Source organism: Canis lupus, chromosome 10 (genome assembly GCF_003254725.2).
Source record: "Canis lupus dingo isolate Sandy chromosome 10, ASM325472v2, whole genome shotgun sequence".
NCBI classification, from domain to species: domain Eukaryota; kingdom Metazoa; phylum Chordata; class Mammalia; order Carnivora; family Canidae; genus Canis; species Canis lupus.
The window spans coordinates 47,939,544-47,963,125 of NC_064252.1; the positions used below are offsets into that span (position 1 = coordinate 47,939,544).

Sequence of the window (23,582 nt, forward strand, 5' to 3'; positions counted from 1 at the left end):
AGCCCGATGTGGGACTCGATCCCGGGTCTCCAGGATCGCGCCCTGGGCCAAAGGCAGGCGCTAAACTGCCGCACCACCCAGGGATCCCCTAATTTAGTTTTCTATTTTACTGTTGACGGGCACTTGGGTCATTTGTGAACTTTTTGCTGTTATTAGCAATGCTGCTATGGACATTCTTGTACTTGGCTCCTGCTGTGTGTAGGTACAAGAATTTCTGTAGTGTATCCTGAGGGGTAGAATTACTGGGTCAATTTTACTAGATAGTTCCAAATTATTTTCTAAAGTGTTTTCTATCAATTTATACTACGATGCATGCCAAATGAAAGTTCCTGTTTGTCTGTGTCTTTGCCAAAACTTGGTACCATCTAACTTTTAAAAATTTGGCTAGTCTGGTAGTTAATGTCATCTCATTGTGGTTTTAATCTGTAGTTCCCTATTTACGAGTCAGTTCCTTTTCAATGATTATAGACTTTCATGTTTCCTCTTCTTTGAAATGCCTATTCATGTTTTTGGCCTCTCCCGCCAACACTATTTTTTTTTATGGGATTATCTTTTTCTTGATTTGTAAGAATTCTTTATGTATTCTGGATACTAATTCTTCATCAGGTACGTGTTACCATCTCCCACTTGTCAGCTTGCCTTTCTGCTGTTGTTATGATGAACTAATGAGCAAATTTTGTGTTATGGATTAGGTTAAATACTGTGAGGAATTGCTGATATATGATGATTTTTGAACTACACAAACAATCCCACATGGTTTCTGAGGAGCTTATTAGAACCCAGTGCCGGGCCCCATTTGCAGAGTTTCTGATTCAGTACCTCTCTCAGTGGTAAGTGAGAATTTGCCTTTCTAGTAAGTTCCCAAGTGATGCTGCTGATCCAGGAAGCACGCCAATGAGAAAGTCTGCTTCAGCCTATTCTGTCTTCTCAACGTCACCTTTAGTCAATCCTCCCTCCATGGTTCCTTAGCGATTATACGCTGTGCCTAAAACAGCCCACCTACCCAGCTCAACACAGCATCCTTTTTGTCAAGGAAGCTCTGATCTATCAATCTTTTCTAGGCCCCATGTTGCCTTAGTTGACTTTAGCAGGTCTCCCCAGTCCTGTGTGCAGATAGCTGCCTAGGCAGTGCTTGCCATGTTAATAAATGCCATTTTGTTCAAAGTGAACATGTAGCTTTTAAAATGTCTCAGTACTGTTGATTAAATGACTTTGCTGTCTCCTTTAGGAGTGCACTGATGAAGTTATTTCAATGCAACATTAAATCATGAATCAAAGAGGCACCTGGGTGGCTCAGTCAGTTAAGTGTCTGCCTTTGGCTCAGGTCATGATCGTGGGGTCCTAGAATCAAGTCCCACATTGGGCTCCCTGCTCAGCAGGGAGTCTGCTTGTCCCCCTCCTTCTGCCAGCTGCTCCTCCTGCTTGTGCTCTCTCTGTCAAATAAATAAAATCTTTTAAAAAAAAAAATCATGAATCAGACTCTGTCTTGTCATGTTCCAGTACCAAGTCTCCTTCCCAAAAAGCCCTCCCTTTTTTCATTCCAAATTTCACTTACTCTCTCTACTCTTTTCCATCATGGGTTAGTATCCCACATCTCCAGCCCTATTTCTAACACCCATGTGTTTTTCTAGGAATGCATAACAGTCTCAAATATTTTAATAATAAAACCTCAAATAGGTAATAGAATACAGAGTAAAAATTAAAAACAAACATTTAAGTCTTCCTTCTAGTTTATTTAGAGCAAGGTTATTGACTTTTGGGGCTGGGTAATTCCTTGTGTGGGGCACCCCATGCATTGAGGATGTTGGGCAGCATCAGTGGCCTCTATTCAAGTTTCCAGTGGCAGCCCACTCCCACTCTGTGTGACATCCAAAAATTTCTGCAGGTATTGCCACATGTCCCCGGAGGGCACAATATCCTTTGGTTGTGAACTGCTGATTTAGAGACAACTCATACTTAATTCTAGTTCTGACTGGACTTTTCTTGTGAAATACTATCAGCTGGTTTGAGCCTTAACATTTCAACCCAAACCTCTTGAACCTCTGCCTTTTCTTTCCTATTATGTATTTCCCTTTTGTCTACAGAGAAAGGAGAGGGTTATATTTTCATCATTGTTCTTTACTGATTCTCCACCACATTTCTCCATGACAAAAGACAGCTCCATCCAAACACAGAGACAGACCCCAGGACGGACTTCAGATTCTTTTCCCATCCTTCCTGCAAGTATTAATCTCACTGTAGGATGGTGATAGCTACTGTGATTAATATACTTTTAACTGTAATGCGATTATAGAAAAATCATGCCGAAATTACTGGAGCTAAAGCTTGACCTGCCCCGACAGGATGATGAAAACTCAATACCATTCTCCCCTACCCCACCCCAACCCCCACAGTCCCCAAATAGTCTTGTTTCTTAATGAGTAAGAGTAGTTGAAGCTGTAATTATTTCCTCTTATACTGACTGTCCTTTTCACCCTGATTACTCTTTGGATGTATAATGGGGAGATAGTTGCTTGCAGGCTAGCAAGGAGGTCTGGTGAATGGCAGCAATACATACTTGGAAAGAGTGCATTCCACTCTCAGCACAACCTGCCTAGACTGAATGCAGCTCACAAGTGGAGTGCATGGAGCTTTTTATCATTTCAATTTGAAACGCCACTTTTCTAGTTTCTGTAGCTAAAATGGTAAATAATTTGGGGGGATTTTTTTTTTTCCCAGCTGCTCATAGTTTGATGTTGCTGAGCCATCTTGAATTTACTTTTGCAAAACAACACAACCATTTGTACCATTAGGGCCACTGCTCCTTTTTAGTTGAGTTTAGGGATCTTCTCCAATTTAGTCTCTTTGGATGTGAGCAGAGCATCTATTCATTCAAAGGGAACACCGTGACACAGCTGGAGAATATGCCTTGGGAATGTAGAGGGCATTGTGTCTATGTTTCCCAATTTCAGAAGCTCAGAGTTGCTTTACTTGCCAGACTATCAACCAAGCTCTGGGTTAGTGGACACTTTCATATATTGATAGTTTTGTGCTAATTGAAATAGTAACAACTCCGAAGCATTATAAGATCTACAAGTACGTTATGAGTCATCACACATACACACACACAAAACTAAACAATAATAATGTTTTGTATAATTTGAGGGCTAAGCGAGTTCTTTTTGTAGCTATTTATTTGAAAAGTACCAGTTCTCGTAAATAGGTATTTCAAAATAAATCCATGCCTTGGTTATCTGTAATTTTCTTTTAAAGCAATCCTAGACACCAGAACAGTGCTGAAACCGGGAATAATAATCTTGTGTCTCATGGTAGTTGACAAGGCACCTCCATATATATGATCTTATCATATATATGATATATGTTTGATTTTTTTTTTAAAGTTGGCACTACAGGCAGTCAGTGGTTAAAATAAATAGCCAAAGACCTAAAGATTACACCTGCCCAGTGTGATTGGTTGGTTTGCTAATCAAAAAGAAAGGAAGGGTTTTGATTTGGTGGTGGTAGCTGTACAAACCAAGGCATTGGCCGCAAAACCTAGAAACACAGGAGAATGCCAGACAAAGGAGGCAGGCACATGACAAAGTAAAGAGGGAAGAGGAAAGTCTATGAAGAGGTACTGATAGACAACAGAGGTCCCTGGAAAGAGAAGATTTATACACCAATGTGAGAAAATGGAGAGCATTGGTTACAGAAATTGACAAAGCTAGGGGCCAACAGCCCAGTGTAACTGAACAGCCTTTCAGGACACCTCCCACTGGTGGCATCAGGCTCGCAGAGCAAGACACTCAATGCATTTAGGTGCCAGGCACCTTAGAGCTCTCCATTTCATACCATTCCAGCACAGAAACTGATCTTCACAGTGAGTCCCCTTCCTGAAAGAAACTGTGCATTGCATCTGCAATTTTTCATGCATTGAGACCTTACATGTTACCTAAAGAAAAAAGAAGTTAACTGAATTTTTCCTATAAAGGAAGTCTATGTAGAATCACGCATTCTCTGACAGAGCTCACTAAACTTGACGTTTCAATCAAATTTATCAGGACACCTCATTTCTCTACTGTGCTATACAGTATATATAAGAGTCAGCTAGAGTCAGCTAGTCACTTCATTATTGTATGAACTATTTGGGATGAGAGAAAAGGTTGACAATCCAAGATGGTAATGCAATCCATGGGATTTATAGTTGGTTATTTACATTTGTATTTTGATATTGTAAATTTATCCCTTTGTATTATAATGATCTGTTTGCATTTGTCTTTTCTAGCAGTCTATCAGTGTCTTGACTGCAGGGACCATCTTAGTATCCAAAACTCAGAGCACAGTTTCAGGCAGATAGCTGGGGTGTAAGGTTCGTTGAGTAAATAATTGAAGAAATAGATATATCTGATCTGAGAAATCACTGCGAACAAAGTAATGCCTCCACACAGTGAAAACACAGTCAGTAACACCTGGAAAGCTTAACTGCTTGCCTCTCAGACTGCTGCGAAGCCCCCAACCTCAACCCAAGTGCCCTACTGTAAATCTTTCCCCAGAACAACGGAAGTGGTTAAGTGTTCAGGTGTCAAAATGCTACCCCGCTGGGCTGCAGGCCGCATACAAAGTTATATTACACTGAGTTTGAAATGCTAACAAAGCAAGTAATTAAGCTGAGTAAGTGCTAACTTGCTTGAAAGCAAGATTTGAAGCTGATAAACGAAAATGCTGATAATTAAGAGTTGATTATACAGCTTTGTTGTTTCTCTACCCTGCTAATAGCCTCTCATTCTTGGCATGTAATGATTTCTCCCCCACAAGGGGGAAAAAAAAACAACCCAACCATCAATCTTCTCTACTTCTTCTCTCCCATCCAGAGTAAGATATAACTCCTCCCTTCCCTAAGCTCAGTCCTCCACCTGTGGCCTCAATCCTTTTCTCCTCTCTCTTCCAGCTCTGTATCTTTTACCTCTCCCTCTCTACTGATTTCTTTTCTTATTACAAACATGTTCAGGGGTTACCGTCCTTTAAAAAAATTTTTTTTCAAGGTTTCCTTTATTATTTGAGAGAGAGAGCACACGCGCACACATGAGCAGGGGAAGGGGCAAAGGGAAAGGAGAAGCCGAGCAGGAAGCCCTACACAGGTGGGATCCCAGGACCCTGAGATCATGACCTGAGCTACCCAGGTGCGCCCAAAAATATATTTTTTAGAGCAAGCCAGCAGGGATGCCTGGGTGGCTCATTCAGTTAAGTGTTCCACTCTTGGTCTCAACTCAGGTCTTGATCTCAGGGCTGTGAGTTCAAGCCCCGCACTGGGCTCCATGCTGGGCATGGAGACTACTTTTTAAAAAAAATTTTTTAAATAAAAAAATAAAATCAAAGCAAGCCAAAAAATGAGAGTGCAGAATCTGCCCTTTAGCTGCATCCTCTGAAGCCTCTACCATCTTTCTCCTCTACATCCCCCAAGCTTTCAAAGGGGAACCTGCATTCCTTGCATCCTCAGCTTGATTGCTGATTGCTCCTTATTCCCTTAAACTCTTCTACTGGTTACAGCACTCTGATGAAGCTCTTTCAGAAGTTATCGATATATTCTGAATTGTGAGATTCCACAATCTTCATTTTCCTTGATGTCTGCAGCATTTCACATTGTTGACCTGCCCCTTTTCTGAAATGTGTCCTTATGTGACTTCTATGACATGTTCCCTTTGTGGTTTTCTTCTCTCTCCCCTTATTCCCTTCTCTTCCTCTCTCCTTCCCCCCTCCTTTTCTTCCTTTCTGGTAAAAAGAGGAGGAAAAAAATAAGCTACTATTTGTTGACATTTGAAACAAATTATATGCCAGGAATTGTGCCAAATTTCCGAATATTATCTGCTTTTATCCTCACATCAATCCTAGGATTTATATATTATTCCCATTTAAAATTTTATTTATTTGTGATTGCGGTAAAGTACACATAATATAAAATTGACCATAGTAACCATTTTTAAGTGCACAGTTCAGTGGCATTAAGTAGTTTATATTGTTGTGCAACCATCTCCACCATCCACTTCCAGAACTTTCATCTTGCAAAACTGAAACTGCATCCATTAAATATTAACTTCCCAATTGCCTATTTCTCTCAGCCTCTGACAACCACCCTTCCTCTTTCTGTTTCTATAAATTTTACCACTCTAGGTAACTTATATAAGTAGACTCACACAGATTTCACTTAGCACAATGTCTTTGAGGTTCATCTATATTGTAGCATGTCCAGAATTTACTGCATTTTATTTTTTTTTAAGATTTTATTTATTTATTTGACAGAGGGGGAGAGAGCGCGCACAGCAGGGGAGCAGTGAGGGAGAGGGAGAAGCAGGCTCCCACTGAGTGGGAAGCCCACTGTGGGTCTCGATCCCAGGACTCTGGGATCATGACCTGAGCCAAAGGCAGATGCTTAACCTGCTGAGCCACCCAGGCTCCCCAGAATTTACTGCATTTTAAAGGCTAAATAATATTCCAATTTATGTATATGTCAAATTTTTATGAATTTTTAAGAATGTTTATTCATCCTTCCATTGATTATCCCCTATTTTATAATAGTGAAAATGTGGCTCAGATGAGTGAAATAACCCCATTTCCCATGGGGAAAGCATTCTTCTAAGTTCTATACTTCGTTTTATTTTTTCTGTCTCCCTTTCTCTCTGCTCTCTCTTTCTCTCTCCTTCCTGTCTTTGCTGTCTTATCTCACATTTTAAATTATAATCTCCATATGGATGCTTCTCAAATGTATATCCTGAGTATAACCTTGGTGATGAATCTAGTTCCATATATCCAATAGATTCCACCAGATTATCCCTCTGATGCCTTTGAGTCGTGATGCACAAAAACAAGCCAATCATCATTTGATCCGCAAAATAGGCTTGTCATTCTGACACCACTATGTTGTAATGATGCCACAAATTCCCAGTCACCTGGACCCTAAACCTCTGAGTCATCCTTAAGCCTCTTTCTCCTGTATCCCCCAGTTCACCTCCGTAAATTCCTGTCAGTTTGTGCCTCCTAATCCTTTTCATACCCATTCCAGCCTCTCTGTCCCTGTAGAAGAGATCCTTATTCAGGTGGATGTAAGCGCTGGGGTTGGATTCAAGCCCCAGTGTGGCCACTCCCTGACTTGGAAAGAAGAGAGGGTGTTGGTCTGATCACCTGACCTCAATGAGCTTCAATTTCCTCATCTGTACAGGACAGCAAAATGTGCAAGATATTTTGATTATTAAATATGCTAATGTTTATAAATAGCCCAGCACAGTACCCAGTGTTTAGCAAATGCTAAGGAAATGGTAATTCTTCTTTTAATTCTGTGTTTCTACTTCTGGTTTATTAGCCTTCTTCCCTTATAAGGATTTTTCTCTCCCAATATTTAATCACTTGCAGGAAACAAACCCCTGCATTTTAGTATTATGTTTTCATTTTACAACGCCCTTGATTCTAGTTGCCAATCAGAGGACAGTGATTGTGTTCAGGGTTGATCCTTCATATTTGTGTTTGGGATTTAATTTGACATTTAGAATTCCTAAAACAGTCTTGGAGGGGATTTCCATCTCGTAGACTGCCTCATCAAAACTGTCTTCTCCAAAACAATTGCAACCTGCAAGATTTATCGAGCCTAGCCTCATTTTTTAAAAGATTGCTACGAAGTCAGTGAAGTGAGATTTCTATGATTGGAGGGAATCTAATGCCTCAGTTGGAGAGAATGATGGAGGGGCAGCATGAGCTTATTCATAATTTTATTTTGTGTGTGCCAGGCCTTTTAACTAGGATAAGTGGAGTCAGCAAATATCAACCCCCAACCCTACACACACACACACATACACACACACACACACACACACCAAAACACAGTTTGGCAAGAAAACAGACAAACTTCCGCATTTTCAGCATAAGGAACACCTGGGTAGGAGATTATCTTCAGCTTGTGGAATAAGGGTACAGAGGCAAATTAAATCCCAACTTCCACATCAGCAATCCGCTCTCCAGGGAGCTGTCCAGAGTAGCCGGGCCACATCCAGCTGCACTGAAAATAGGAATTCCATGTATGGATCCTGAACTGTGTTCTTTACCTAGCTGGATTGTTGGATCTCAGAAAACAGGTTAACAACAACCACAGAACCTCCAAGCAATCCTTGAGTGGTTTGGAGAAAGATTTTAATAACTAGGCATTGGAAAATTAGACTTCAGATTGATCCTTTCCTTTACTGTTTTGGAATGGTAAGCAAGTAGGTAGTGAGAATGTATTAGACCTTGTATTAGACATCCAGGTATAGTCATCTATTTAGTTCTCTAAACCTAACTCAGTGTGTCTGAGATTGCTGCAGAGCCTACAAAGTTGGTAGCTCATCAGTGAACAGCATGACCACCCTTGGTACAACACTCTAGTTTCCAGCTAATAGTTCAGACATGTCCAAGATGGTCAATCTATCCAAACACTTGGGTTAGATTCATTACTCCTGCCTCATTCCTGAAGTATATAATCAAATTCTAAAAACCAATTGCTTGGGTGTCTTTATTTTTCTTTCACACAGCAGGTTTTACTCAACCAAAGCAGACATAGTATTCAGTGAATAATAGCAGCTCACAAGCTACCTTCTGATGTTCCGTGTTTAATTTTTTTCTCATGAGTAGGACTAAGTGTGAATGCTCACATATTGTCTTTTCTTTTTCTTCTGGTAGCCTCCCTTCCCATCTTTTCTCAGCCTTTCTCTTATGAACCCTAAGGATGGCAGTCTCTAGAAATCTATGTTTAAATTTTATGAAAATGGCAGGCTCCACTACTCACTTCTATTTTCCCATGACTATCTTGCCATGAATCCTGTTTTTCTCTCATTCTGCTTGAGAATTTTGGTTCTCTGGTCTCCACACCAAGTTGAAAATCTCCAGGAAATCAGTGGCAGACTGGGTTTTAAGTTGGTTTGGTTCCACCAGAACCTTAACTGAATCTTCCTTCCATTCCTGTATGGCTCAGACTCCTCAAACTCTTTTGAATAAGCCATTGTGATTTCCCTAGGCTGGTTATTAGAGTTGGGTCATAGAGTTCAGAATGAAAGTATAAACTCAGAAAATTCAAACTCAAGTTTTTGGGGCACCTAGGTGGCTCAGTTGGTTACACATTCAGACTTCCGATTTTGCCTCAGGTCAAGATCTTAGGGTTGTGAAATTGAGCCATGTGAGCCCAGCGCCAAGCCTGCTTAAGGTTCTCTCCCTCTCCATCTGCCCCACGCCCTTCCTTTCTTAAAAAAAAAAAAAAAAAAAAAAAATTATCTGGCTATTTTCTTTTGTCCCTGTCCCAGCACCCTAACATAGTAAAATAAAATTTTATAAATGTGGCTGAAGATTTGGCAATTACTGTATTTGATAATGGACAGCTGCCACACTTTCAGCCATTCCCGCCCCCCCCACACACACACACTTTTCTTTCCACTCTGTGTGCCTGCCTCAGAGCAGAGGGCTCAAGAATAAATGCATCACCAAAATGAAGGGAAACAGTCTATGAACTTCAGAGTGAAGAACTGTAAAGTGGCCAAGACTCTGATTACCAGTCAGGCTTCCAGATGGTTTATTAATGAAGCAATGCATTATCCACAAGGGGCAAGAAATGCCATTAGTGTTTTACTCTAGGCGGGGAAGTTCCTATTTAAGGAAAAGTAAATGCATAGCATGTGCCATGTCAGAAAACTAATTTTAATGTTAACAATGAGGTGAGTATTCTTGTGGTGATGAGAAAATATTCCAGCCTTCATTGCCTTCCACAAATAAGTTGCTGGAAGTAAACGAGGTGTGCTATTTCAGTACCAATTTAGCAATACCTCTGCTCTATTATCAGCAACATGCACAGTTGGTTCATGGCGGAATGCAAGCCACTCTTGTCTGTGAATAAGCATCAGGCTGACTGTGCAGGAAGATAATTGCTCTGCCTGCACTTCCTTTGGCACCTACTGATCTCTGCTAAGTGGTTAGTAAAACATTTTTGTAGGAATGTCAAGCACTTCTGAAAATTTGAAGGACTTAGTTTTTGATTGTTCTTTTTCTTATGTTTAAGTTTGAGGAAAGTTCATGCAAAGCCATTCCACCGCTGCCATTCCTCCTAGCGTGTCTTGAATAGTAGGGTGCCACTGCGTCTGTGCCTGGCATCCGTTAATCAACTGCGCTTTCTTCTGCGTTCTACTGTGACACTGGCTGGATATGTTGGGATATCAAATGACTGACTTCAGATGGATGGCAAATTCACTAAAGTGAAAATGATTGTGGTAGTTCTCTCATTTCCCCCCGCAGTGTATGTAAAACTGACTTTTAAAGTGTTTAGTGGATAATGGATCATGTAAGGTCAGTACTAGCCATGGCGGCCACGGCTATTATTTTCCCTTTTCATGGGAGGGTGCTCAGCAAAATGAGATTGTCACACTCTTTTTTTGAGAGGACGGCGACAGACAGTTAAAAGCCTCTTCATGTAAGGATGTTATTTCATAAAGACACCAGCACTGGATTATCCCCTTCACTTTAAACTTCTGCCAGCTTGTACAAAGAGATAAAACAAAATAGCCCCGGTCCCAGGGGTGGGGAAGTGCCGGCCAGCTCAGCCTAGGTCCATAAGCTTTCATTTTGATTAGTCACATGTGAGGAAAATTCACTTAGGCTGAGAGGTAAATTTAATACCAGTTATGCCCATGCTGTTCATATCACAACCATTTTCGCATGATGCCACTTAATTCCCTAAGAAGCAGAAAGGTAAATCGGTGGCTGGCCAGCAAAGGTGTCACAATGCATTAAGAACAGGACTCGCTGCAGGGGATAATGGTTCTGATTGCTGTTGACTCATGTCTCCACCAACTGCCTCATGTAAAATAAGTGACATTTAAAAGACATCAAGATGTGAGAAGAGGTAAGGGAGAGAAAAAGAAAGGGAGAGGAGGGTAAAAAGTCCGCGCTAACTAAACTTGCCACCCAAACGTGCAGTTTCTCTTCCACCCTAAGTGGTAGGAAATGATAACTCCACCTGCCATGAGTGACCTGCACTAGGCTTTTAACTTCCTGTCTTGTGTTTTTAGAGAAAAATCTGTAAAATTGCTTCTGGGAACTGCTCCAGCATGTTATCATTTATTTCCAATTTAATTTTTTTTTAAGTTTTATTCTTTTGCCCTCACATATCAGTCTATTCATCTCTTTAAAAGCTTTAGGCTGAATCAAGTTAGGCAGTGGTAGACAACAAGAGGCAGTCTACTTTCTGAAGGCCCATTTATGTCTATTTTTATAAAGAGAATCAAACTCCAGTTTACAGTAAGCATATGCTTCAGTTGACATCTGTTTCTAAGACTTGGACGCTTTGTTTGCATAACAGTCACCAATAAATGGCCTTGTTTTAAGTCTGCTCACTGAGTTGTATGTGGGTTGTTCAGCTGGGGATTTCAATCGCAGCTGATCCCCTACCGCTCATAGCTGATAGGAAGGGGGAAAATCCGAGAAGCCCGGTCCTATTTATTAATGCAGATTTTAACATTCTCAATGAACCACTTATCCAGTGCGATTCGGCAACCAAATCCTTATTTGCTCAGGCAGAGGAGGGGGTATTCTTCAAAGTGCTGAATTAAAGCTTACCAGCTTGTTTTTTTTTTTTTTTTTTTTTTTTTTGGAGGGGGAAGGGAAGGGGAGGAAAGGGAGAGAGCCAGGCCCTTGCGTCAGCGGGTCTCTGATAATTCGGAGTACAATGAGATTGAATCTTTACTCAGGACATCATAAACCGAGCTTATGTTTAATGAGTTTATTGTTAACTAAGACTATCAGACGTTTATCGTGCTCCAAATGCAGGCCTTTTGTGCAAAACATCTTGATGATTTTCATTCAACCCTGCTTACACATCATTTTAGAGTTTGGTAGAACAAGGTCATGTTTCCTTCCTTCAAGTGGTTTTGTTTCGTTTCAAAGCATACCTGATGCCACATGCGTGGGAAATGGGCACTATATTCAAATCTCTCAAGATGTTCATGTGACTATCTTTAGGATCATTAGTGCTAATTAAAGAAGTTACTACTTGTGTTAAGCTGCCTCAGAAACAAAGCTGATCCGCAGGCTGGTAAGTCTGCCCTTTCTCCCCCTGCCCCCTGGAAGGCATGCCAGCAGTTAAAAATATTAAAAGTCTGAGCGTAGAGTCTACATGCCCTTGAAAGTAAACCTGATCAGTAGGAGGCTTTGTTTTAATTCACATATTTACAGAGAGGAGATCTAACTTTAATGTATTTGAAGACACAGCATTTGCTAATGTGAGCATACTGAACTTTTCCCCCTGAATTATTGTATAATATTCAAATAATCGTTTATGAAATGTGTAACATTTTTTCGAGGGGATTTACATATCAACTTTTCTGAGTGGAATCAACAACAGTAGCATGAAATGTATCTACTCCATTTACTCTTATCCAGTGCTCCTACTTTCTTTTCCCCTTTAATTTTTATATATGGTAAAAATTTCATTGAAGAGAGATTTCAGATGACAGGACTGTAATTTTAAACCCAATAGAAGAGGTGTAAGCAATTTGAGCTTAGTTGAAGCATAATCTTAGGTTGTCAAGAAGAAACCCATTCTCCCTATGCTAATCAATCAGTGTATCAACCAACCAATCATCTCTTCAGCTTAGCATATATCCTAAGGTTTGATATATCTATTAACTGCCCATCATGCAGCTGGTCTCTGGATGATGAGATTCCCCCTATCTTGGCATTTGGCGGCAGACGACTGAGCTATCACAGCCTCAGATAAATACCAAAGTGGAGATTTCAATCCCGTTCCTGAGTGCAGAGACAATCCAGAAACGTTAAAAATATTCTTAGAAGAGAATACACAGAAAATTACATTTCTCAACACAGTGCTGTGTGTGAAAATTGTATATATTACATGATTTCGCCTCCCGAGACACAACAAAATAAAATAAAATTACTCTTTTATTATGATTGGAATGCTGGTAATCAAAAGAATAGCTGGAATCTGCTGCAAACTCTTAATTGCAAGACAAATTACATGGAGACATTTGAGTAAGCGAGAATAATGACCGTGGAGATAATAAATTTCCTGAAAACAAACAGAAGCCCAATTTTATAAAACAAGGTACATAATCATTTTAATTCTGGAGAAAGGGGTCACCATATCTAAAGATTGTTCATTGCTTCCTGGCCTCAATTCAGAGTTTCCAATATTAGGGGGGCTGCAGCTAAATGTATCTCTAGCCCCTTCCTCTAGCCTGTGATGTTGGGCCCTGGTTTGTGGACAGTGAGTATTTCTAGAAAGCTGTTCATTGAGAAATAGAAACCAAAAAGACTTAGATTTGCTTCTTAAGAGTCTGTAAGTATGTTGAAATTGGAATGAGTTGATTCATTTCTTCACACACTGATTTCCACCTGGAAGGTAAAGCCCTTCCACAAAATGCAAATTTGACTGATGATGTATTTCCTACGCTATTGCTCAAGTCTCTTACTCTGAAAAGAGAACTGAGGCAAGATATTAGGGAACTGAGGTCCTAACTGAAGCTCAGCCACTAACTAGCTAAGGCTAAGCAAGCCCCTTCATTCTCTGGGCCTTTCTTGTTTATGTTGCTATGGAACAACATAAACAAATGAAAAGTATACGTCAGCCTAAATACAATGGTCTGGGTTTGACGTCCTTTTTTCAATCATTTGTTGTAGATGGGGCCAACAAGAAGGAATGATGGAGTTCACGATAACATGAACTCTTGGCTGCTGGAGAGAGAAAGAAATCTGCTTTCTAACCTGAGAAGTCCAGCATGAGTCCATAGATGACTTTTCCACTCCCAGCAACTCAGCCCGTGCTTTTTGGTCTCGACTTAAAAACACTCATGTGTCCTGGTGTGAAACGGCCAGCAACACTATAACAACTCTAGAATTTTGTATTTTTCTCAACAGAAAGATAATTGTGTTGTCAAGATCAGAGCAGTAGTTCGGTTTAAATAGTGTATTTTGAAGGCCCTTCTCAAAGAGTTGTAATTCTTAGAGAATACACTTTGCTATATAGGTTAAAGTTACAAATTTTATCAAAGCCAAAAAAAAAAGGGGGTCCAAAATTTAAAAAAAAAAAAAAAAAAGGAAAAGAAGGAAAAGAAAAGAGAACCATTTTCTCTATCTCAAGTCACTTAAAGGGCCCATTCTGGGACTCATTCCAGGCTACTATGATTAGAGACCTGCCTGTTTGTAGATATCCACAGATAAACCCCAGATATGAGCACTCATGACACGTGCTCTGCTGAATGAGGCAAAGGGATTGATTTAGAGAGAGATGGCCTATTGAATGTGGATTCTTTGTTGCCGGCCTGGAACCTCATAAGCATGTACCTTTCAGGCCCACGACAGCCGTACTCCCTAGAGCATCTATCCTGTCTTCTGGTGATAATTGTCCTGCCAGCTCTGCAGATTGTGGATATAGATAAGAAAGCTAGTGAAAGTGGATTGAGTGCAATTAGAAACTTATCCTCACAAGAACTGACCTGTGATTGCATTTACAGCTAGAATCAGGTCCTGAGTAGACACATCATATAAAGCTCGGCATTAGATTTTGCAAAAGAAGAGGAATTCACTTTTTTTGTTGTTGTGATTTTCAGGTTTAGAGCATTTGGCTATGGTCATGCATGAATTCAGCATGCCTTCACCTACATCGTGCAAACATGCCAGAGAAGTAAGACAACCAGTGAGCTCCCTGCCCTCAAGGAGTGTATGTTCAAAGATAACAAAGCAAAGTGATTTTATAAAACCTTGAAGGCGATATCAGCAGAATTTCTTTATCAGAGTGTGATTAATGCTGGGTCTTCTATCACGAGTTCTTTTAAATGGAAAACAAAAGCTAAAAACTTTAGTAAAGTTTGAAGTAAAAATTAGGAGAGACAAGATGGATGGAAAGGACATTAAAGGAATCAGGGGAGGGAAGAAAGGACAAGGTAAAGTAGAGGGCTTCACTGGGGCCATGGCTGTGCTCTGTCCTTTCTACGGGTCCTGTGTACATTTTAGGGAGGCAATTCTTTCAGCTTAGAATGCACTGGGGCTAGAGAGGGCACCAAGCACTGACCACTGGCTTTGTCAGTGTACGCCACCACAACAAAATGCCATAGACTGGCTGGCTTTAACAACAGACGTTTGTTTTCTCGCAGCCTATGGCAACCACCCATTGGAGCTGGAGAGTATCTCCCCAAAGGCGTCTCTTTCCAACTTACTCTTGGAGAGACGACCATTAACCAGTATGTAGCCCATGAATCTTTGCAGGTTTCTAGAAGCATTGTGCCCAGCCATTAAGCAGTGGAGCAGACGAGGGAAGAAAGCATGCACAGGGACAAGAGGGTGCATAGTGAATGCTTTACAAACACTCTGAATGGGTGAAAAATAATGACCTCTGACTTCTTTGTGGTTCTTAACTCATGCTGCCACAAGATTGGTTATAAGGTCCATGTCACACTGTGATATGAAAGTATTAATTGAATAGGGGCAATCAGAATTTCTATGTGAATAATGACTTAGTAATAATATTCTGCTCATTCAATAATGGAATGGGGAACCAAGGCTTTCCTGGGCTACACAGTTCCCTCACTGGGGTCAGATTTTTTTTTTTTTAAACCACAAGTTACATGCATTTTCTGTCCTCTTTTAATTCTTAAATCTGATATGAATTTCCTTAGAACAACTTAAGAAGGAAGAAAATTAAGGGAAGGAAAAGATATATGATAGATGCTAGTATTGTCATTGAGGTTTAATTTTTTACTTTCTTACAGACACCTGCATCCACTCTCCTCTTGAATAGGAACCCTCTCATTAAAAATGAACCCGTGAGCGTGGTTTAATGGGAACATACCAGTGCCAGTTTCTTAGTTTTGATAAATGTTAGATGGTGACAACTTTTTGCTTTTCTATAAATCAAACATTATTCCAAAATTAAACATTTATTTTTAAAACCTAAGTATGTGTGTTTTACAGTGAACATGTTTGAATAAGAAAGCTCTTCGCCCTCATGTATGGGAGATTTCCTCAGTGTTTCTACAAATGAGTTCTCATTTAAATTTGATATGCTGAGAAGCTGATGGCTAACCCTACATTTATGTATACCCTAGCCGATCATGCTGAAATGTTCTTTTATCTGATATTGAATCAGAGGAAGAGGAGGATTTAGAATTATCTGACTTTTTGGAATGCCCCCAGCACTAAAGTAAAATGAAATGAAATGAAATGAAAAATCTCTTAGCATGTTCACTAGCCAAAGCATACTGCATCTCATTATAAGTTATTTGCAAGTTTGTGTTTTCTATTAGGCTTGCCTTGTGGTATGTTCGTGATCATGTAAAAGTGTCTAGTGGTTACTGTATTACTAGAGGCTGTCCAAACAAAACTTAATATTGTAAAACTTTTCTCCAAAGTGTAGTAATTCTTGGCTACACCAGTAAACAGTTTGACATGTGTTTAAACATAATTCAATTTTCTTAAAGGTATGTCTAATGAAGTGTGTGACTGTGTAATAGAGGAGATGGTATTTGATTTTTAATTTTTATGTTAGTTTCTCTGTGTTCTCTGCCCATTGGAATTTTTTTTTAAAACAAAGAGGTAACAGAGAAGTGCAATCTCTGTATCACTGTGCTTACTGCATTATTTCACTTATTTTTTTTGTACCCATCTTTTCCCCTGAAGAGTGAACTCCTTGAGAGTAAGAAAGGTGGCCTCAGTATCTCACCCAATCCAGTACACAGTAAGGATTCAGTAAATATTTGTTTGAACGAATAAATGAATGAAATCAAATGAATTATTCCTATTTTGAAGGCGACCAAATAACCGCCTCTTGATTTGCTCTCTTTCCTGCCCTTGTTTTAAGATGGCCTCACAGTTTGGACTGGTTTTTATCATTGCTATCATTCCACTATGTATACTAACCTTTCAAATCCATAAAAAGTATTTAAAAGAAAGAGAAATTGTTCATGTTTCAAAACCTATTATAATGCATTTTCAAATATGTCAGACACATCTTTGTTAAAATTAAACCAGGGATTGGTTTTGAGCGAATAGCCCTATATCCTTACAGATGCTGTGGATGGATGCATCTAAGCTGCTTATTATATTGATGGGTTTTGCTGCTCTGCAGCAAATGAAAACAGGCAGCTGCTTCCTCCATCAAAGCAAAAAGCAGCCTGAGTTTTTATTAACTGAGCGTTCATTTCTTCTATTGCCAAAATTCTTACACAAAACAAAAGAGCAGTTTTAGCACATTATTGCTTAACTAGACATGAACAACTGACAGCAAGTGATAAGCCTGTCTGCTTTTCACAACTGGTAATCATTTTTGGAATAGATGTTTTAATATAGTTGAATATAAATTTTGTAATTTACATCTACAATGGTACGTAAATTTATAGATCCAGTTTGTTGCAGGAGAATGAAGGCTATAATCACAAAAGCCTTTCCCAGTGTTGTTTAATTTTTAATGACTATTTGAAAACTGGGGAAGGAAAATGAAATCAAATTCATTTCTTTAAAAAATGCAAAAAGGTGTTAAAGACAATCATACAAGTTGGTTGGAGCCATTTGTAGATGGCCCTGACAGAGCAATACTGCTGTGTTTACAGCCAGGACGTGCTTCGCACTCTATTTCCACATTAGTTGTAGTGAGCTGCCCAAGTTTGGACAGCAGCAGAAATTTCTGGAGAGCAGACCGTCATGTTTCCTTTGTATTAATGAATAAGGATGAGCAGGGAGCCCGGAAGGACAGACCCAGGCCATTTTGCACAGCTGAGATTCTCTGCCAACTCACATCTTTTTTTTTTTTAAAGACATCTGAGTATCACACATTTACTTTCAGATAGAATGGCAGAGAGGGGTTTGTTTAAAGTGGGATGAGACCAAACCTCAACAACCTCAGCACACTGAGATGTTGCCATACTTACTGAGTCAATTTGCCAAATGGTGTTTTTCCTTTTGGAACCTACTAATGGTGATTCCTGCTGTAAGAAGAGGGAGGCGGGCCTTCTTCTCCCATCCCATCACAGGCCTAAGAGGAGGAACTTGGAGTGAAGGCAGTTTTGAAACACTGGGGCACACACCTTCCAAAAAACACCGCTAAATAAATAAGTTCTACCTAAGAAGATTAATACCATGGCCATTTAATAAATGTTCTCTGCTTTGGCACTTGTAACATGTACCTCCTGAATATCGTTTTCTCTCCAGGGAGGCTCTCGTAAGTGCAGAGCATGCATTCCACATGGAACACAAGGCTTTCCATTTGTTTGGAATTCAGTGCTAGAATTTACCTAGAAGTGAGATAAAGCTAGACTCCAAGGCAGGAAGGAAGCTGGTTTAGAAATCAAGTTCACGGGGCACCTGGCTAGCTCAGTCAGTAGAACATGTGACTCTTGATCTTGCGGTTGTGAGTTCAAGCCCCGTGTTGGGTATAGAGCTTACTTAAAAATAAAATCTTGAAAAAAAGAAAAGAACTCAAGTTCACATATCATAAGTGATGAAGGGGAAATCTCACTCTCCTTACTTTTCTTCGGTGGGCCATGTAGCAAGTGTGTGTGTGATAGTGAAGTGACTCCTTGCCTCAGATAAGGAATAGTAATAATTATTTCTAATATTTTCTTCTTTGTCCCACTTTATTTGACGCATTGCTGCTTTCATGTGATTTCAAGACACAACACGGTCCTATTTTAAAAGGAAAAAGGGTGATCTCCTCAAAATGATAGCCTGATCACCCCACTTTGAAGACACTGAGCACAGCAAGGTCTCAGAGGAGACTGTTACTTGGAGTAAAATTGGCAATGAAAATCTGCCTCTTCTTTCTTTTTTCTTTCTTCTTCTTTTAAAAATTTTATTTATTTCTTCATGAGAATACACAGAGAGGAGAGAGAGAGAGAGAGAGAGAGAGAGAGAGAGAGAGAGAGAGAAAGGCAGAGGGAGAAGCAGGCTCCACGCAGGGAGCCTGATGCGGGACTCGATCCTAGGTCTCCAGGATCACGCCCCGGGCTGAAGGCGGTGCTAAACCGCTGAGCCACCCGGGCTGCCCTTCTTTTTTTTTTTAACTCTGAGGAAAATGTGGTGTGTTTCTGGTGGAACCCAGGCCATGTTTCTTCTTTTGGTAGCAGCTCTCTGGGTCCACCTTTGCTAGAAATGTCTGCTCTTACTTTCTGACATCCTCTCTGACCAAGGAGGATGGAGCATTTTCTGGCTTAGGCCCAGAGGGGTCACACTGAGAGATGGTATTCTATCTGTGCTTTCAGACTTCAGGAAAATTTCTGCTACCCAAAACGTAGTTTGTTACCTTGACAAGGAGGAAATATGAGTGGAAAAAATGCAGCATATATCTGAGAACCATGTTCAATATCAGAGAGAAAAACTGTACTTGAGGAGGTTGTTATTAATATGCTGAATTAACTAAATAAAAATTCTATTGCCACTAGAATACACAGATGTAGACCAGTCTCTTCTCTGAAGCTGTGAGATTGAATTAACAAAGGCAGTGCTAATTCACTTAAAATAGGCATGTTAGGAAAGCTTGACTTCTGAAACCATTCTGAATCCTATCTAAAATATTTCCTGGTAAGGGTTTAGATTTGATATTGTTATATTATTTAGATTTGATATTATAGTACAAATAAAATATTTAAGATAATCTAATTTCTTTAAAATGTTGCAGGCTAGAGAGCCCACTCACTGACAGTTCTATAGCTTTATAGAATTTGGAAATGCACAGATATAATGATCTATAGCCATTGGATTTAAGAGTTGGAAGAAACCTCAGAAATCAATTTGACCCTTCCATTTTATTCTTTTTTTTTCCTTCCATTTTATTCTTGAAGCCAGAGCCCAAATATGATTTGTCCAAAGTCCTAAAATTAGTTATTGACGGCCATGAGACCTAGAAACTAGTTCTCTGGATTTCAGTACCAGCTACCAGAGTTGGAGCAATATAGGATAATGATTAAGAAACTGGGCACTGGCAGGGTGCCTGGGTGGCCTGGTTGGTTAAGCATCTACCTTCACCTTGGGTTGCAATCCCCAGGGACCTGGGATCGAGCCCCACATCGGGCTCCCTTTCTCTCTGCCCTTCCCCCCTGCTCATGCTCTTGCTCTCATTCTCTCAAATAGATAAATAAAATCGAAAGAAAGAAGAAAGAAAGAAAGAAAAGAAAAGAAAAGAAACGAAACTGGGCCCTAGTGGTTGAGCAATTGGGCTCGAATCCTGGGCTGTGCTCTGTGTGCTTTGGTAAGCCTCCTTGTGCCCCTTCACTGGCCAAAATGATAGTCCATCCCTTACAGGGCTGTTTTCGGGCTTAAAAGAGATCGTCTGTGTAAAGCAAACAGCCCAGTGTTTGCTGAGCAGTGAGTGTCCAACTAGCATTGTTACTAATAGTAACACTATTAGTGTTACTAACACTGACTGAGCACTTACTTGGTACTCTTCTAATTCATTCGATCCTCCTGTCTATACTTACAAGATAGATAGTACACTTACTTCCAGAGAAGGGCATGATGTAAGGGGAGCTTAAGTGATTTGCTCAACTCCTAGAGCTCAGAAGTCCCAGAGCTGTCTTCCAAATTGTCTTTGCTATAGGAGGCGTGCGAGCTGGCTGGGGCTGTGGTTACGGTGCGTTCTGTGTATGTCTTTCTTTAGGCAGTGCTGCATCATCTCTCTTGTCCTGTCTTCATTTCTCATCTGTCCCCTAGTTGCTTTCCTAGCATCTGCTCTAAAAGCAACCATCAGACAGAAGGCTGGGGCAGGCTCTCCAAAGACTATCTCCTCATCCCCATCACAGAGTCCAGATGGACTGCTTTCAGCTTTACCTTCCCTCAAGTAGGTATCTGGAGTAAAATTTAAGTTTTTAATTTTAATGCCTTTTTAAAAGTGAAGTCACACCCAGCAACGGTCCCATCTTGTAGTTTTAGAAGAATTTGTTGGTGAGATGCTTGGCTAATTTTCTGTGTCCTCTTTGCTTCTCTTCCTTCCACATGCTCACTATGTCCTCCTTTTGGTTCAGTTGGCTTCTCCAGGAACAGAAGAAACAAAATGGTGAGGTAATTGATTTGGACCTTGTTTTTGCAACCTAGGGGATGGCAGTGTAAGATACAAGTTCAGATTGGAGTCAAATTCCAACTCCATGACAAAATATCTGTCTGATATGGGGGAAGGTTTCTTAATCTCCCCACGACTGGATTTCCTCTTCTAGGTCATAGCACCTGGCCAGCAGTCAGCATTCAGTAAACGTGAGTACATCAGGGGGCAGGCTTCCACCTGCTGGCTGTGTAGGGCGTCGCGGACATTGTCTTTCACCCAGATGTGCCCATGTTCTCAGTGATTTGGCTGCACAAACATACGGAGGCTTGCACCTAATAACTTACTGTTCAGAACAAGTCTGTTAATGGGTCAGAGCAGGGGCACAAGTATAGAGCAAGCGTTGTCCATCTGTATGGAATTTTTTTATTACAGTCGGTTTTCACAATTGCCATTGCTGTGGTAAACTTTCCCAAAGTTCAGTTTGGGTTTGATTTTGCATGTGATCAATTAGGAATCATAGTCTCCCTGAAAGTATTATAAAAATCGAATCAAGGTTGATACAATTTCCTGGACAGAAACATGTCAAAATGATAACAGTGACAAATAGCAGCAACCTTAGCTAACATTATAAAAACATTTTAAAAATTTACTACATGCCAGGCACTGTTCTAAGCACCTAATGTGCATTACCTCATTTAGTCCTCACAGCCACACTGGCAGTGGGTACTTTTACTGCTTGCACTTAACAAATGAGAGAAAACGAAGGCATTGCACAATAGTGCTGGCTGAAGAAGCAACCCCCCACCCTATAGTTATTGTCTATTTCGTTATCATTTTCTTTGCTTTTGTTTTTTTTGTTTGTTTGTTTGTTTTTTTTGTTTTTTAGATTTTGTTTATTTATTTTAGAGAGAGAGAGAGAGCACAAGTGAGGGGAGAAGCAGGGAGGGGAAAGAATCTTAAGTAGACTCTGGAATCCTACTCAGGACTCAATTTCATGACCCTAAGATCATGACTTGAGCCAAAACCAAGAGTCAAATGCTCAACCGACCATGCCACCCAGGCTCCCCTAATGTTTTATTTTCTTCATTGTCTGGAACTTCTTTATTGTTTGTTGCCCCTATTGCAGTTGTTTGGGCAAGGGCTCTGTTTTCATCCCTGCTTCTGTCCCAGCTCCTAGAATAGGCCTGACTGCCAATAATTCTAAGTGAATGAAGCAATGAATGAGGCTTAGAAAGTTTAAGTAGCTTGCCCAAGGTCACACAATCATTACAGCCAGTGTTCAAGCTGGACTCTAAGTCCAGAGCATGAGATATGTTTTTTTTTTTTTTTATTATAACTGTGTATAGCTTGAAGACCCCCTGGACATAATCTAGCCCAAACCTCATGTCTCGCAGATGAGGATCCTGAAGCTCAGTATCCTCAGGCCAAATTACTTCCAATGTCACCTAGATTATTAGTGGCAGAGCCAGAATCAGATTCCAAACCACTAGCTGGTGTTTTTGTACCATGAATCCAGCCTCCTCAGTTCATATAAAATTGAAGGGGAACCCTATATGCACTTGCTGTATACGTCATCCACCTACTTATTTATGACACAAACCTAAGTCATATTTGACACCTTCCTCTCTCTCTTACCAACCCCTTCATCTAATTAACCAGTAAGTCTTGTCAGTGTGCTTTCTAAGTATAGCTCATACCTTTTCACTTTTCTTCATCTAAGCTAACCATCACCCAAGTCACCATCAGCACTCACCTAGGTCATGATAGTAGCCACTGACCTAGTTTTCTCCCTGCCTCTCTTGCCCCTCTTCAAACCTATTTTCTTTAGAGTAGTCAGAGTTACCTTCTAAAATTTGAGTCTGATCACACCACTCTTCTGCTTAAAATGTATCACTTATATTAAGGTGCAATTTGAAAACCTTAACATGGCTTTGAGCCTGTGGAATCTGGCTCCCAGCCACCCCTGGCACTGCTGTCTTTATTTCTCCTGTATTCTGAAGCTCCACTGACCCTATTTCTATTCCTAGCCTATCGAACTGTTCTCTTCTTCAAAGCTTTATCTCACGGAGCTCCCCTAGGATGGACCATTCCCTCCACCCATCGCCACCTTCCTCCTCTCCTTGGCTCTTCATCCTCTGGATCTCAGCTTACGTGCCATTTCTAAGGGGAGTGTTCCCTAACAGACTCCTCCAACCTCCCTTCCAGCCAAGTCAGGTCCTCTACAGTATGTTCTCAGGAGTATCCTCTAGTTTTCCTACATGGCCTTTATTACAATTACAACTAGGCACATTATTTGTGTAATTGTTTATTTAATATCTCCCTCTCTAGGCAGAAGCTCCAGTGAGCTTCTTAAATGCTGTCTCATTCTCTGCTGATCCACAGGGCCTGAATCATAGTAGGTGCCCCCAAAATATTTATGGAGTATTCTGTAGCCTTCTTTTGTATTTCCACTCTGGTTTGAAACATAAATGACAAAGCACAAATGTTTAAGGAGAGTGTAAACACAGAAAACAGTCCAGGAAGTTTACCTACCCAGTCCACATGAGCTGCTTTTCATTTT

General features: G+C 40.4%; 1 protein-coding gene and 1 long non-coding RNA gene across 8 annotated transcripts in view; both read left to right on the forward strand.

The window, feature by feature from the left end:
- The window catches only part of CAMKMT (calmodulin-lysine N-methyltransferase), a 405,436-nt gene that overhangs the window by 297,030 nt on the left and 84,824 nt on the right, over positions 1-23,582 (forward strand). The gene's annotated exons all lie outside the window — the stretch shown is intronic.
- Positions 18,408-21,043, forward strand: LOC125755952 (uncharacterized). The gene is made up of 3 exons (XR_007413606.1): positions 18,408-20,233; positions 20,642-20,821; positions 21,006-21,043. It is a non-coding gene; the product is annotated as an uncharacterized LOC125755952 (long non-coding RNA).